Raw genomic sequence first — 13,665 nt, 5'->3', positions numbered from 1 at the left:
CAACAACCAAGTCCTAAGCAGGCCCTCGGACTCCATGTCCACCGGATCTGCCTTCACAAGAGGAGAGGGTTCCACCAGAGCCTCCAGTCCTACTACATCCCAGGGGAGCAGCAGCACAGTAGCGTCCACTGGACCTACTGTGGATGGCGTGACCACCGGTTCTCCACCCTCTGCCACCCACCTTCGGGAGCCAGCACTTCGGCACGTCTCACAGACGACCTTCACTGGATCTCTTCAGGAGGGAGGCAGGCCCAGGGGTAGACTCTATCGTGGCTGCCTTCGTGGGACAGACCACCGGTCGTCCCCCAAGCTGCCCCAGCCCTGACGGCAGGAGGACAGAGTCCACCGGACCTGTGACATTAGCTAGGAGAGCCCACTAGGCCTCCCTCTCCTGTCATCCCTGGGACAAGTGTCACCCGAGGGAGTGTCCTTCGGACCTCCCTCTACTTCTGTCCCAAGTAAGGAACCTAGGCAGTGCCCACCAGATCTCCCTCTCGCACCCCGGTCTGGAGTTCTGGCAGGGACCATCAGGCCTGCTAAGCTGGGGAGCCGCCCTCCAGTCGCTCCCCCTCCGTGACCCTTAGGGTTCCTATTGAAGGAAACGCCCCTCGCTCAGCCCGCCCCTCCTGTGGCAGAACGAGGTACCTGTCTCCCTCCCCTTCTTACCTGGAGAGTGGGAACTGCTCCCCACAGGTACCCTGCCAGAGACCAGCCAAGGCAAGACGACCCCGAGGTCAGGTGTCCTGTCGCCACGGCTCCACCCTCACAACCGACGGGCACTGCCAGACCCACAGAGAGAGTGGCTGCAGACCACTCCTGATGGCCTCATCTCCCAGGCGAGGCTGCAGCCCCCAGAGCAGGCAGACCACCTCTCCCACTTACCACAGCCCCCGGACCCCTCAAGGCATAGGTGGCTGCAGCCAACCTCTGATGGCTGCCCCTGCCAGACAGGACCACAGCCCCTCAAGGGCGCTGCCCGACCCACAGCCGACACTCGGCCCGGACCTAGCCAGGTCTGCACCCAGGACTCCTACCTCGATGAAGGGTCGGCACCATGCTGTGTGCCTCCTGGCCCTATTCGGCCCCAGTCCCGAGAGCCCCACTTTGCCCAGGGCCCCTACAGAGAAAGGGCCGCCCACCACCACTCCGCCCATCAGCTCCCGTAGGACCTGTGGCAATCCCGACAATGACTCACATTGACAGTACATTCCTGACGGCCCGCCCCCCCATGCCCGGCCGCCACCTGCGGCTGCCAGTATAGGGGCTTCCTACCCGGCGTGCCCTAGTGCCCCTCTCTGCCTGGTCCTGTGAGTAGAAAGACTCTAAGGTTGTTGTTTTGTCCCCTGGTAAAGTAAAGGTACGATCCCATGTGAAACAGACTCTCCCCAGGGTTCCCAGTGCTATCCCCTCCCCTTTTTGCTTAGACAGGCGAAATAACTATCCCAGGGGAAACCCACATTGACTGCTAGTATTTGTACAAGGTTAGAGACTCCAGCCATTCCCCAAAGTGACCTCTGCCCCCCCAGTGCAAAACATGGTGAACGCCCTCCAAGAATCAGTGTCGTGCCCCTGCCCCTGTAATTACTGTATATCCTCTTCCCCCTCCCCTTACTCTAATTCCGTACACACCGAATGCATACACTCAGGGTATACTCTCTGAGACTGGCCTACGTAGAGATACTGTGCAACAATAGTCCCCTCCATCTGTCAACTTGTACCTTTCCTTCTTGCTGGAAGTTTGCTCTCATTCAGCCAGTCCCAAAGAAGGGTGACCACTCCCAACCCTCCAACTATCGTCCAATTGCTTTAACGTCCTGTATTTCAAAAGTTTTCGAGTCAATTCTCAATAGAAAAATTTTAAGGCATCTTTCCTATCACAACCTTCTTTCCGATTGTCAGTACAGGTTCCGTCAGGGACGCTCCACTGGCGATCTTCTCACCTACCTTTCAGACTCCTGGTCATCCTCCTTTCGGGACTTTGACGAAAGCTTTGCCATTGCACTTGACATCTCAAAGGCTTTCGATCGAGTCTGGCATAAATCTTTAATTTCCAAACTGCCCTCCTACGGTTTCTATCCTTCTATCTGTGCCTTCATCGCTAGCTTCCTTTCTGGTCGTTCTATAGCCGCTGTTGTAGACGGCCATCGTTCTTCTCCTAGATCTATCAACAGTGGTGTTCCTCAGGGCTCTGTCCTATCACCAACTCTCTTCCTTTTATTCATCAATGCTCTTCTAAGCTGTACATCTAACCCTATCCACTCATACGCTGATGACTCCACCCTTCATCTTTCCATTCGGTTCCCGCAACGCCCATCTCAACAGTTACTTCAACAAATAAGGGATGAGGCTATGGCACACCTAATGTCTGACTTGGCTCGTATCTCTGACTGGGGTAAAAATAATATGGTTGTTTTTAATGCATCTAAGACTCAGTTCTTACACCTATCAACCCAACAAAATCTTCCGCAGGTATACCCACTAATGTTTAATAATATTCAGCTTAATCCTGCATCATCCTTGAACATGCTTGGGGTTTCATTTACTCGGGACTTATCTTGGAAAGATCATATTACATCTCTTGTAAAATCTGCTTCCAAGAGATTGGGTGTGCTAAGCCGACTCCGCTCTTTCTTTACCCCTGCACAATTGTTGACTCTATACAGGGGTTTTATCCGCCCCTGTGTGGAGTACGACTCTCATGTGTGGGGAGGCTCCCCACATACAGCTCTTCTCAATAGGGTGGAGTCAAAGGCTTTTCGTCTCATTAACTCTCCTCCTCTTACTGACTCCCTTCAACCTCTGTCTCTTCACCGCACTGTTGCATCTTTATCTCTTTTCTATCGCTACTTTAATGGTCACTGCTTCTCTGAACTGTCTGCTTGCATTCCTCCACCTCTACGACGGGCGCGTAGCACCCGTCTGGCAGCAAACTCTCATCCCTTTTCTGTCCAACTCTCTAATGCAAGAGTTAACCGTTACTCCCAGTCTTTCATTTATGCAACAGGTCAGCTCTGGAACTGTCTCCCTCTGTCTGTATTTCCTGCTGCCTATGATCTCCAGTCTTTCAAACGCAGTGTGTCCAGGCATCTCAAAATGATCGGATCTTGAATTTGGCTCTCTATTGTATTTTGTTTTTCTCTTGGAGGGAACTGTTACTGCGGGCTCATGGCCTTTGGTTCCTTCTTCCTCGCATTAAAAAAAAAGTAATAAGTGGTATATTCTTCCATCCCATGTCATGAGGGCGTAACATAAGACAGAATAGATCTCGTCTATGTCACGCGAATGTGTTGTAGCTAACATAAGGTACCGACTATGTCACACGGATGTGTATTGGAATAAGAATATACTTCCGTCCGTCACGCACGGTGTATACTGAGAGACTATATTGGAAGTGTTATACGTATGGGAACAGGACACACCTGGCATACGGTATGAGTTATATGCATATTGTCGTGTGGAAATATTCTGTATAACTAGAGACATCTCTGTGTGTTGGTCAATGCTCTCTATGAACTAGGTGGAGATATTCAGTGTAGGGTATATTTCTCTGTGTCATATTAATATTCTGTATCATTTAGGTTTGGTCAGGGACTGTAGTGTGTAATTTATTATTGTTAATATATACGGGTGCCTTTGATCAGTCGGTGTTTGGACTTTCCCTCTTTGTCTGTGTACTCTGAGATGGTCGTGAACAAAGAACCCAAGGCTGTGCCGTATCTGGACCAAAGAAGTCAGAGCTCAGACTAAGCTGCATAATAATGTGAAGGAGCGTTGTAGTGTGGATATGGATGTGATGGGAAGCGTTAGGAGAAACACACTAAGGCGGTTTGGCCATGTGAAGAGTATGGAGAGTGAGAGACTGACGAGAAGAGTGTATGTGAGTGAGGTGGAGGAGAGAGAGGGAGAGGGAGGCCAAGGATGAGATGGAGGGTTGGAGTGGAGAGGTATATGAGAGGGGTGTGTGAGCTGGGAGCAGGGCAGTGAAATGGCGGGTACAGGGAGACATGGAGGCGATTTGTTTGAGACCACCCCGTATGGGATTAAGGCGTCTGGCAATAGATAGATAGAAAGCAGAAAGAAATGTGATGGTATGAAGGATGTAGGTGGTAGATTATTAACCCATGGGGATGAAGTAAGGCCCAGATGGAAAGAATATTTTGAAAGCTTAATGAATGAGAATAGAGAGGGTAGAGCGGCTGTAAACATGATTGGCTTGGGGAAGTTGCAGAGAAGGAATGCAGTGCCAGGAGATGTGACACTCGCACAGGTGAAGAGTGCTGTGAAGCGGCTGAAAAATGGGAAAGCAGCTGGGGCTGATGAAGTGTATGCAGAGATGCTTAAATGTAGTGGAGAGAGTGGAATGAAGTGCTTGTTTGAGATAAGAACGCATGGATGAGTGAAACTGTGCCTGCAGTGTGGAAAAAGGCTGTGATTGTACCCCTGTACAAAAATAAAGGTGAGCGAAGTGAGTTCAAGAATTATCGTGGCATAAGTTTATTGAGTGTGGTAGGGAAGGTATATGGAAGAATTATTATAGAGAAAGTAAGCGAGATCTCAGAAGTCCTGGGTGGCTTTAGGAGTGGCAGAGGATGTGTGGATTAAATATTTGCAATGAGACAGATAGCAGAAAAGGCTTGTGATAAGGACCATAAGGTGTTTCTGGCATTCATGGATCTGGAAGAAGCATACGACAAAGTAGACAGAGAGGGATTGTGGAAATTTTTACGCATGTACAGTGTAGACCGTAAGCTGCTAGGTGCCGTCAAGAGCATGATGGTAGCGAGGCATGTGTAAGGGTCATTGGGAATCTAAGTGAATGGTTCACGATTGGTGTGGGCGTGCGACAAGGCTGTAATGTCCCCATGGTTGTTCAATATATATATGGATGGGGTGATGAGAAGTAAAAACACGAGTAATGGACAGAGGGATGGCGTTGGTAATGAATGGTGATGGGTGGAATATCTCAAATTTGTTTTATGCTGATGATGCATTACTGCTTGCAAATACCGGACAAGAACTTCGTAGGCTAGTGCAGGGTTTTGTTGATGTCTGTGAGCGTCGTGCCTTGAGAGTAAATGTAGAAAAGAGTAAAGTAATGGTTACTGAGAGAGAAGGTGACTCCCAGTGCGGTGTTACAGTGAATGGAGAGAGACTGGAATTGGTGAGAGGTTCAAGTACCTGGGTACAGTGATAGAAAAGAGGGGAAAATGTGCAAAAGGAGTTGAGAGTAGAAAGACACAAGGAAGAAAGGTAGCTAGTGGAATGAAGGCCTTGATAAGAAACAGAGACTTGAGTGTTGCAGCTGCACGAGGCTTACATGAATAAGTGCTAGTGCCAACTTTAACATATGGATGTGAGACTATGGTGTGGCAGGAAAATGAAAAGTCAAGAGTAAGAGCAGTGGAGATGGGACTGCTGAGGAATGTGTGTGGAGTGCAGAGGGTGGATAGGATACGAAATAATGTGATTCGTGAAAGATGTGGAGCGAGGAAGTCGGTGGACACCAGAATCGAAGAGAGTGTACTGAGATGGTATGGTCATGTGGAAAGAATGGATAACAATAGGGTGGTAAAAAAGGTATACCTGAGCGAATTTGAAAGAGGGAGAAGACGAGGTAGGACAAGGAGAATGTGGAGAGATATGGTGGATGAGTGTGTGAGGAAGAGAGTTTTGGAAGTCAGTGGGACTAGTGAACTGACAAGAGATCGAGCTGGCTGGATGAATGTTGTGAGAAGAGCATGATCATGGATTTGACACCCCTTTTTAACGTGGCAGCGTCCGGATTGACTCAAGCGGATACGTTTATGTGAAGCTACAGAACGTGGTGAATGTTTTTGGCGTATCAAATAGAGCCAGGATTCCAGGGGCTTGAGTGATGAGTGAATGGAACCGTGGCCCATTGGACTGGGCAAATTTGGACTGTCTGGACATTGCTACTCCTCACTCTGCCCTGAGGCGGGAAAGGAGGTCCGGATGATGATGATGATGATGATGTAATACGATCATTCGAAGATAAGTCCTGAGAGAATGAGACCCCAAGCATGTTCAAGGATGATGCAGGATTAAGCTGGATATCATTAAACGTTAGTGGGTATTCCTGTGGAAGATTTTGTCGGGTTTATAGGTGCAAGAACTGAGTCTTTGAGGCATTAAAAACAACAAGAATATTTTTACCCCAGTCTGAGATACGAGCCAAGTCAGACATTAGGTGTACCACTGCATCAGCCCTTGATTGTTGAAGTAAGTCCTGAGATGGACGTTGCGGGAACCGAATAGAAAGGTTAAGAGTGGAATCATCAGCGTATGAGTGGATAGGGTTAGACGTACAGCTAAGAAGGTCATTGATGAATAAAAGGAAGAGAGCTGGTGATAGGACAGAGCCCTGAGGAACACCACTATTGATAGATCTAGAAGAACGGTGGCCGTCTAAAAACAGTAGCTATTGAACGACCAGAAAGGAAGCTATAGATGAAGGCACAGATAAAAGAATAGAAACCGTAAGAGGGGAGTTTGGAAATTAAAGATTTATGTTAGAATCGATCGAAAGCCTTTGAGATTGTCAAGTGCAATGGCAAAGCTTTCGCCAAAGTCTCGAAAGGAAAGCCTTTGAGATGTCAAGTGCAATGGCAAAGCTTTCGCCAAAGTCTCGAAAGGAAGATGGCCATAAGTCTGAAAGGTAGATTAGGTCATTCACCATGCCCACATTAAGATAATTACTAGAAAATTATTTCCTCCGTAGCAAATATATTTTATAGAAAAGTTACAAGACAAGCTGCATTTGTCTTGTAATACATTGTAATATGCTCTGGAGATGTGTGCAATACAGTATAAATCGGAAAATAATAATTCTTCTACGTTCATTATCACTGGCACTGAATGACTAAAACTGTCAATAGCCTTTTCAATGTGGAGAGGGCTTCTGTATTTCCGACAACACGTGATGTCATATAATCAACATAGTGTATAGCTCTAAAACATTAAAGCTGGATATAAATGTTTTCCTTCATGTTTGAACGAGAGAATTGTCACCACAATCTTACCTTGTTTTCCAAAACTCTCTGACTCTAGAATTTGTAGGCATTTGTTTCATTATAAGACTGTAAATATGAGAAAAGATAAAGATAGGTTTATTATTTTGGCTCCAATATTTCTATATCAATCTGTCTTTCTATATCTGTATCTATCTATCTATGTGTGTGTGTGTTTGTATGTGTGTGTGTGTGTGTGTGTTTGTATGTGTGTGTGTGTGTGTGTGTGTGTGTGTGTGTGTGTGTGTGAGAGAGAGAGAGAGAGAGAGAGAGAGAGAGAGAGAGAGAGAGAGAGATTTTCATACTTCCAAGCATAGATAGGAAAGTGTCCCTCCCCACATCAGAAAATTCTGTGATACCATGTACGATTGTCCTAAGTGATGACTCGATTTCTTTAAGTTTCGGACAAAACTCCCAGATTCTGACAACGTTCACTTGATTGGGAGCTAGGAGACGGAAACAGTCTTTGCCTGCTCTAACATTATTTATGGTGTAAAAAACACTAATCTTGCCGAAACAGTAGTTAAGATTATTATTATTATTATCTTTAAATAAATCAATAATTAAATACAAACCGAGATCTGGCACGTTTCACCCGTCGTCACGACTCACGCCAGTAGTGTTACTAATGTGCCGGTTTTCCCGCTAAATGTAGAGGTTTTAAAAGCAATGTAGCTGGTAAAGATTTAAAATTTTACACTTATCTGGATTTTTTTTTTTTAAGTCCTGTCTGTCATGCTGGGTGTTTTTAGTCCGACCCCGTCGTCCTAAAGACACCAGCGACTGAGCGGGATCCTGTTTCTAGACCGGAAGTAAGACACTTACAAAGGAACAGGGCATTAAATATCGGCAGTATACCTTAACACATCTATTGTCTCGATTCAATCTCCTTACAATACACATACAATGATATACTGAATATGGAAGAGATAAAGTGACAGGGTGACTAATACTGGTACAACGTGTCCATAGGTAAAGTATTGATGTCTGAGTCAGTGTGAAGTCATAAGAATAAGTATCGTTACCCCAGAAATGTTCGATGCGAAACGAATATTAGGTGGGCTATGTGGGCGGGTCCTTGCTGTTCGCCCCTCCCCTATCAAGTGTTGCTGTTATGCGGGGTGTTTTTAGTCCGACTTCTCGTCCTAAAAACGCCCACGACTGAGCGGGGTCCTCTTTCCGGACCGGAAATAAAGCACCAACAGAGGAACAGGGCATAAAAACTCGGCAGTACACCATAACACATCTATTGCATTAGTTCAATACACCTTACAGTATAAGAACAGAGAGACACTGGATATGGCATGAACAGGAAGACAGAGCGGGTTTGCTAACACACTATGTTCACAATACACACAAGGATGTCAAGGGCAGAATTCATATATATATATATATATATATATATATATATATATATATATATATATATATATATAGGTGTTGATAATTACTAGAACATGGCATCGGTATTATAAACAGTGAATAATTGTCATTTAGGGTTCTGGACCGGATGTACAATATATAATCGGAATAAAGGGTCAGGTTTGCTTATATTTGCATACACTTGTTATAGCACGCGGCACGGCACCAGGAATTGTCACTTAGCCGCGGCAACACTGTTATACTGGTTTTCTCGTTCTTTTGTCACTATCTGAGTTTCTTTACATCCAGTCACTTTACTATATACGTTCACTGACCCTTGTTTGCTGCCTTGGTGTTCATTGAGATAGTGCGTTACTTTATATTATTTCCCTCACTGTTTCACTGTTACTTTTATCACTGTCCCTGGGGCTTACACTTATGCATGATGTGCGAGATGCATTGAAGTCGCCACTAAAGCCTGGGTCCCTGGGCTAACAGAGGTGGTGCCCAGGCGTGGGAGGGGGCCCTCGTGGGGAACCCTCCTGCTGGAGGCAGTGGACCACCCGCAGGGGCGTTGTCGCCCAGGCCAGCTTCGTCACGGGGGTGCAGGGAGGCCCTCCGGTCGGGGGGCCTCGACCTGATAAGTGGCCCTCGTGTTGGGGCCTTGTCGGTGGGATGCAGGGAGGCCCTCCAGTCTGAGGGCCTCGACCTGATAAGTGCCTCTCAGGGCTGGGGCCAAACAACTCCAGGAGCCGGGCTTGCTGCCTCTTACTCCTGGCGGACGGCCGTGGGGGAGTGGGGCCTGGACAGCCCTGCTCTGGGGCCTACTGACTGGCCCTGGAGGTCTGGATGCTGCGGTCGCCTGTAGGGCGGAGCGCCATCAGGAGTGAGCTGCAGCTCCTCTTCCGTGGGGCGTCCGTCAGGGGCCGGGGTTGTCCAGGGGTCGGCTGCAGGACTGGGACAGGACCATGCCACCACTCTAGGAACGGCAGCACCTCTGGGGAATCACACCTGGAGGGAGAGAGAGAAGGGCATCCCGTGCATCCAAGAGGTAGTGGGCCGGCCGCGGAAGGGACCTTCCCCTCTGGGAGAACCCTAGGAACTGCAGATGAAGGGCGTACAATGGCCGCTCTGTCCCCCACACGTACGATGGCCATGTTGGCAGTTCCGCAGCTCCTAAGGGCAGCAGCTGAAGGGCGTACGGTGGCCGCTCCTTCCCCCACACGTACGATGGCTGCTGTGGCGGTGCTGCTCCCAAAGGAGGAAGAGGCAGATGAGGGGCATATGATGGCCGCTCCCTCCCCGGTATGTATGATGGCCGTTATCGTGGCTCTGCCTGCCCGACAGGAAGTAACTGAAGGGCGTACGGTGGCCTCTCCTTCCCCCACATGTACGATGGCTCCTGTACATACGATGGCCGTATCAGCGGTGTTGTTTGGGACTGTTTCTGGAGCAGTCCCACCCCGAACCTGGTGAAGGCTGCCACGCTCGCAGGGTCGTCTCTTCTTCCTGCGTGGTCGTTGTTGGGTCAGTTCCACGGAAGAGGGACTCAAGGTGGGGGCGCCCAGGCGCCCTTCTCGCTCCGGGTCAGTCTTACCCTGCCCTGGCCTGTCGTGGTGTCCTCCTGGGGTGGTGGTGGGGCTGGGAGTCGGGAGTGGGGTGGGGGGTGGCTGGTCCGGCGGTGGCGGAGGTGTGTATTTTACCACCTTCCGCGATCAAGAAGTCACTGCCCCGTGACTGGAGGTGGTATGTGCTAGTGGTGGACGTCTGGTGAGCCGGTTGGATGTGCTGGAGGAGGGTGGTGCAGTGGTAAGTGGTGGTGTTTGACTCCTGGTGGGGGTTGAGGGTGAGCCAGAGTGATGAAGTTTGCATGGTGTGGCGTAGGATATGGAGGAGTTGTTGGGTCCCCCATAGTCTGACGGGTGGGCGGTCGTGTGGGTGCCATAGTATGCGGTCGATTCTTATCTCTGGAGGTGGTGCTTGGTGCAGAGGTAGAGGCTGTATGCTGGCGAGGGAGGAGGGGTTGGGTCTTTTATGCGGGAGGATATGGTGGGAGGAGAGCTGTCCTTTGGGGAATTGGGAATTGGGAACTTTCCACCTTGCTTGATGGATGGGGAGCATGATGGAGGTGGTGTTGGGGGTATGGGTGGTATGTGTTGGGGAATGTGAGGTAGTAGGGGAGGTAGGGGTTGGTGTAGGGGTGTATCTTGATGATGGGTGTGAGAGGCGTCCTGATCTGGTGGTAGTGGTGGTGAGGGTGGGTGCTGGTGGTGAAGGTGGGGAGGCACATGGTGGCGTGGGCATTGTAATTTGGTCAGGGGCGGTTGTGGGTGAGGGTGTGGGGTGTCGTGTGTAGTGAGAATGGTTGGTGGGTAAGGGGTGGGCAGGAGTGGGTGCATGGGTGGTGCGGTTGGCAGGTGAAGTGTGTACATGTGGTGGGTCAGTAGGTGGTGTGCTGCATGGGGAGGTGCGTGGAGGGGTGCAGGAGGGGTGTAGGGGCGGTGGTGGTGGTGCGGTGGTGTTGGGTGCGGTTTCCGTCTGGCGATGGGGTGTGAGGTGGGTGGTGGGCGTCGCGGGTGGTGGTTGAGAGTGGCGTGGTGGAGATGGTGCTGTGGGCGTAGGGGAATCATGGATAGTTGGAGGTGGTGAGGGATCAGAACCAGAGAGAGTTGGTGGTGGGTCGGGTGTCGGTGTAGGGGGTGGCGGGGTGACGGTGGGTGAGGCAAAGGAGGGGGGATGAGAAGGAGTAGGTGCATGAATCAGGGGGATGATTCTCGGAAGATGCCGAGGTGTGTGGCGCATGGATGAGTGTGGGTTCATTGTTGGTGGGGCGGAAGGGACGAACGTGCCTGTTGCGGTATGTGCGTGTTTGTCCTTGGTGGCTGATAGTGACTTGGTAGGGGTTGGGGATGTTGGTGATAGTGAAGGGACCATTGAATTGCAGGGAGGTTTTGCTGGGGGTTGGCAGACATGCCACGACGACGAAATCTCCTGGTTTGTGGGGGTTGGAGGGGAGTGTGTCAGGTTGTAGGTCCTGTTGGGCTTGGAGGTGGTGGAGACGTTTTTTGAGGTGGTGTAGGGGGTCAGTGGTGGAGGGTGAGGCGGGGGGTTGGAGGTGTTGACAGAGGGGTAGGAGGAGCGGGGCTTCCCCAAAGACTCGCTCGTGGGGTGTTATGCCATCGTCTCTGGGGCATGTGTTGAGGTCCCACTACACAATATTGACATGGGCAGGCCAATCGTCATTGCCTGTTTGCACAATTCTGGTTCTGACTTGGTTTAGGAGGGATCTATGACTTCTCTTGCAGACACTATTTCCCTGTGGCCAGTATGGAGAGGAGTGGGAAATTTGGTAACCAAAAATTGTTGTGAGTTCCTCCCAGATCTTGCCCCTGAATTCTGGGGCGTTATCTGAATGTAGGGCTTGGGGAATCCTGAAGTAGGGAAAGACATGGTGGACAAATGCATCAGCAACTGTGATGGCGCTGTGGTCTTTAGCGGGGCAGGCGATGATGAATTTTGAATAAACATCAACAAAGGTGATGATGTATTTGTATCTCGCTTTAGGTGCGAGAGGGCCGACGACATCAACTGAGACTAGCTGCCATGGTTTTTGAGCTGTCAGTTTCCCCGATGGTCCAGGCGTGTGTGATATCCTTCCCTAAGGCACAGGCTAGGCATGCTTGAATGATGTTTTTGGTGATGTTTGAGGGGTTTGGTGTCCAATATATGTCATTGAAGACTTGCAGAAGCTTTTTTGTGCTGAGGTGAATGCCATTGTCGGCGTGAAAGTGGAGCATGGCATCGTGTGTAGTGTCAGGGTCGAGGACGATGTGGCTGTCTGGGTTGAGCACCTTGCTGGTACAGTTTGGCGAAGGTACGTGGTGGGATCCAGGTGGGGCATTGTTTATTCCGCCACATTTGAATTAGGTCAGTGTCGGGGCGAATAGCGCTGATGGGGAGGTGGGAAAGGGCATCGGCATTGGTGTGTAGTTTCCTGGGCCGGTAGGATATTTCAAAATCGAATTCCTCCAGAGCCTCTCACCAACGAATGAGTTGGGCGTTGGTGGTGTTAGATTGTCGTAGCCATTGAAGTGATTGGTGATCTGTAATAATGACTATGTGGGTGCCGGAGATGTATGAACAGAAATAGTCCAATTCCCAGACGATGCCAAGGCACTCGCGCTTGGTGGCAGCGTAATTCCGTTCGGCTTGATTGAGGGTGCGGCTGGCACAGGCGATGATGTGTTCTCGGCCATCCTGTACCTGAGCGTCTACAGCCCCTATGGCAATGAGGGAGACGTCGGTGTAAAGACGGAAGGGGAGGTTGTAGTCTGGGAAGGCTACAATGGGGGCTGAAATGAGTTTTGATTTGAGGGTGGTAAATGCTGTTTTCCTTGCATTCATCCACACGAATGGTTCGCCCTTCTTTGTGAGGTCATGTAGGGGTTTAGTGATGTCCGCGAAGCCTTTGACAAAACGTCGGTAGTAGGAGGTTAGGCCTGGGAAGGCCCACGTTTCATGAACATCTTTGGGTAGAGGGAGGTCGGCTATGGCGCGGAGTTTGTCAGGATTGGGAGAGATGCCCTCGGCTCCGATCACGTGCCCTAGGAAGGAGACGGATCTTTCGGCTAGGATGCATTTGGATGGTTTCAGTTTAGGTCTGGCCTGGCGTGTATGTATGAAGAATTGTTTGAGGTGGTGGAGGTGGTCTGCTCAAGTACAGCTGAATACTATGACATCGTCGAGATACACCAGGCAGATCTCCCAGGTAAGGCCGCTCAGGACCGACTCCACGAGACGGGAAAATGTAGCTGGGGCATTGCCGAGTCCAAATTGGAGGACTTTGAACTCGTAGTGTTTGCCGTTTGAGGTTGAGAAGGCCGTTTTTTGTTCGTCTTCTGGGTGGATGGAGACCTGCCAGTAACCCGATTGCAGGTTGAGGGTGGAAAACCATGATGAGCTGTGTACTGAGTCGAGGGAATCGTCAATTCGGGGTAGGGGTGTGGCGTCCTTGGTGGTAACATCATCGAGCTTGCGGTAATCCAAACAGAACCGCATGGTGCCATCTTTTTTTCTAATCAGCACATTGGGGGAGGACCATGGGGTGGTAGAAATAATGCTGGCATTGATCATGTCCTGGACCTGCCGGTCTTCCTCTGCTCGCTGGTTGGGGTTTTTGCGGCGTGAGGGTTGACGGATGGGTGGGCCGGTGGTGTGGATCTCGTGGTTGAGATAGGTAGTGTGGCCGATGTCTGTTGGGCCTGATGAGAAAAGG

The sequence above is a fragment of the Coenobita brevimanus genome, chromosome 73 (genome assembly GCF_032717465.1).
Source record: "Coenobita brevimanus isolate Jiangsu-jjx chromosome 73, ASM3271746v2, whole genome shotgun sequence".
In the NCBI taxonomy this organism is placed as follows: Eukaryota; Metazoa; Arthropoda; class Malacostraca; order Decapoda; family Coenobitidae; genus Coenobita; species Coenobita brevimanus.
Note: the sequence above shows the minus strand (reverse complement) of the source record.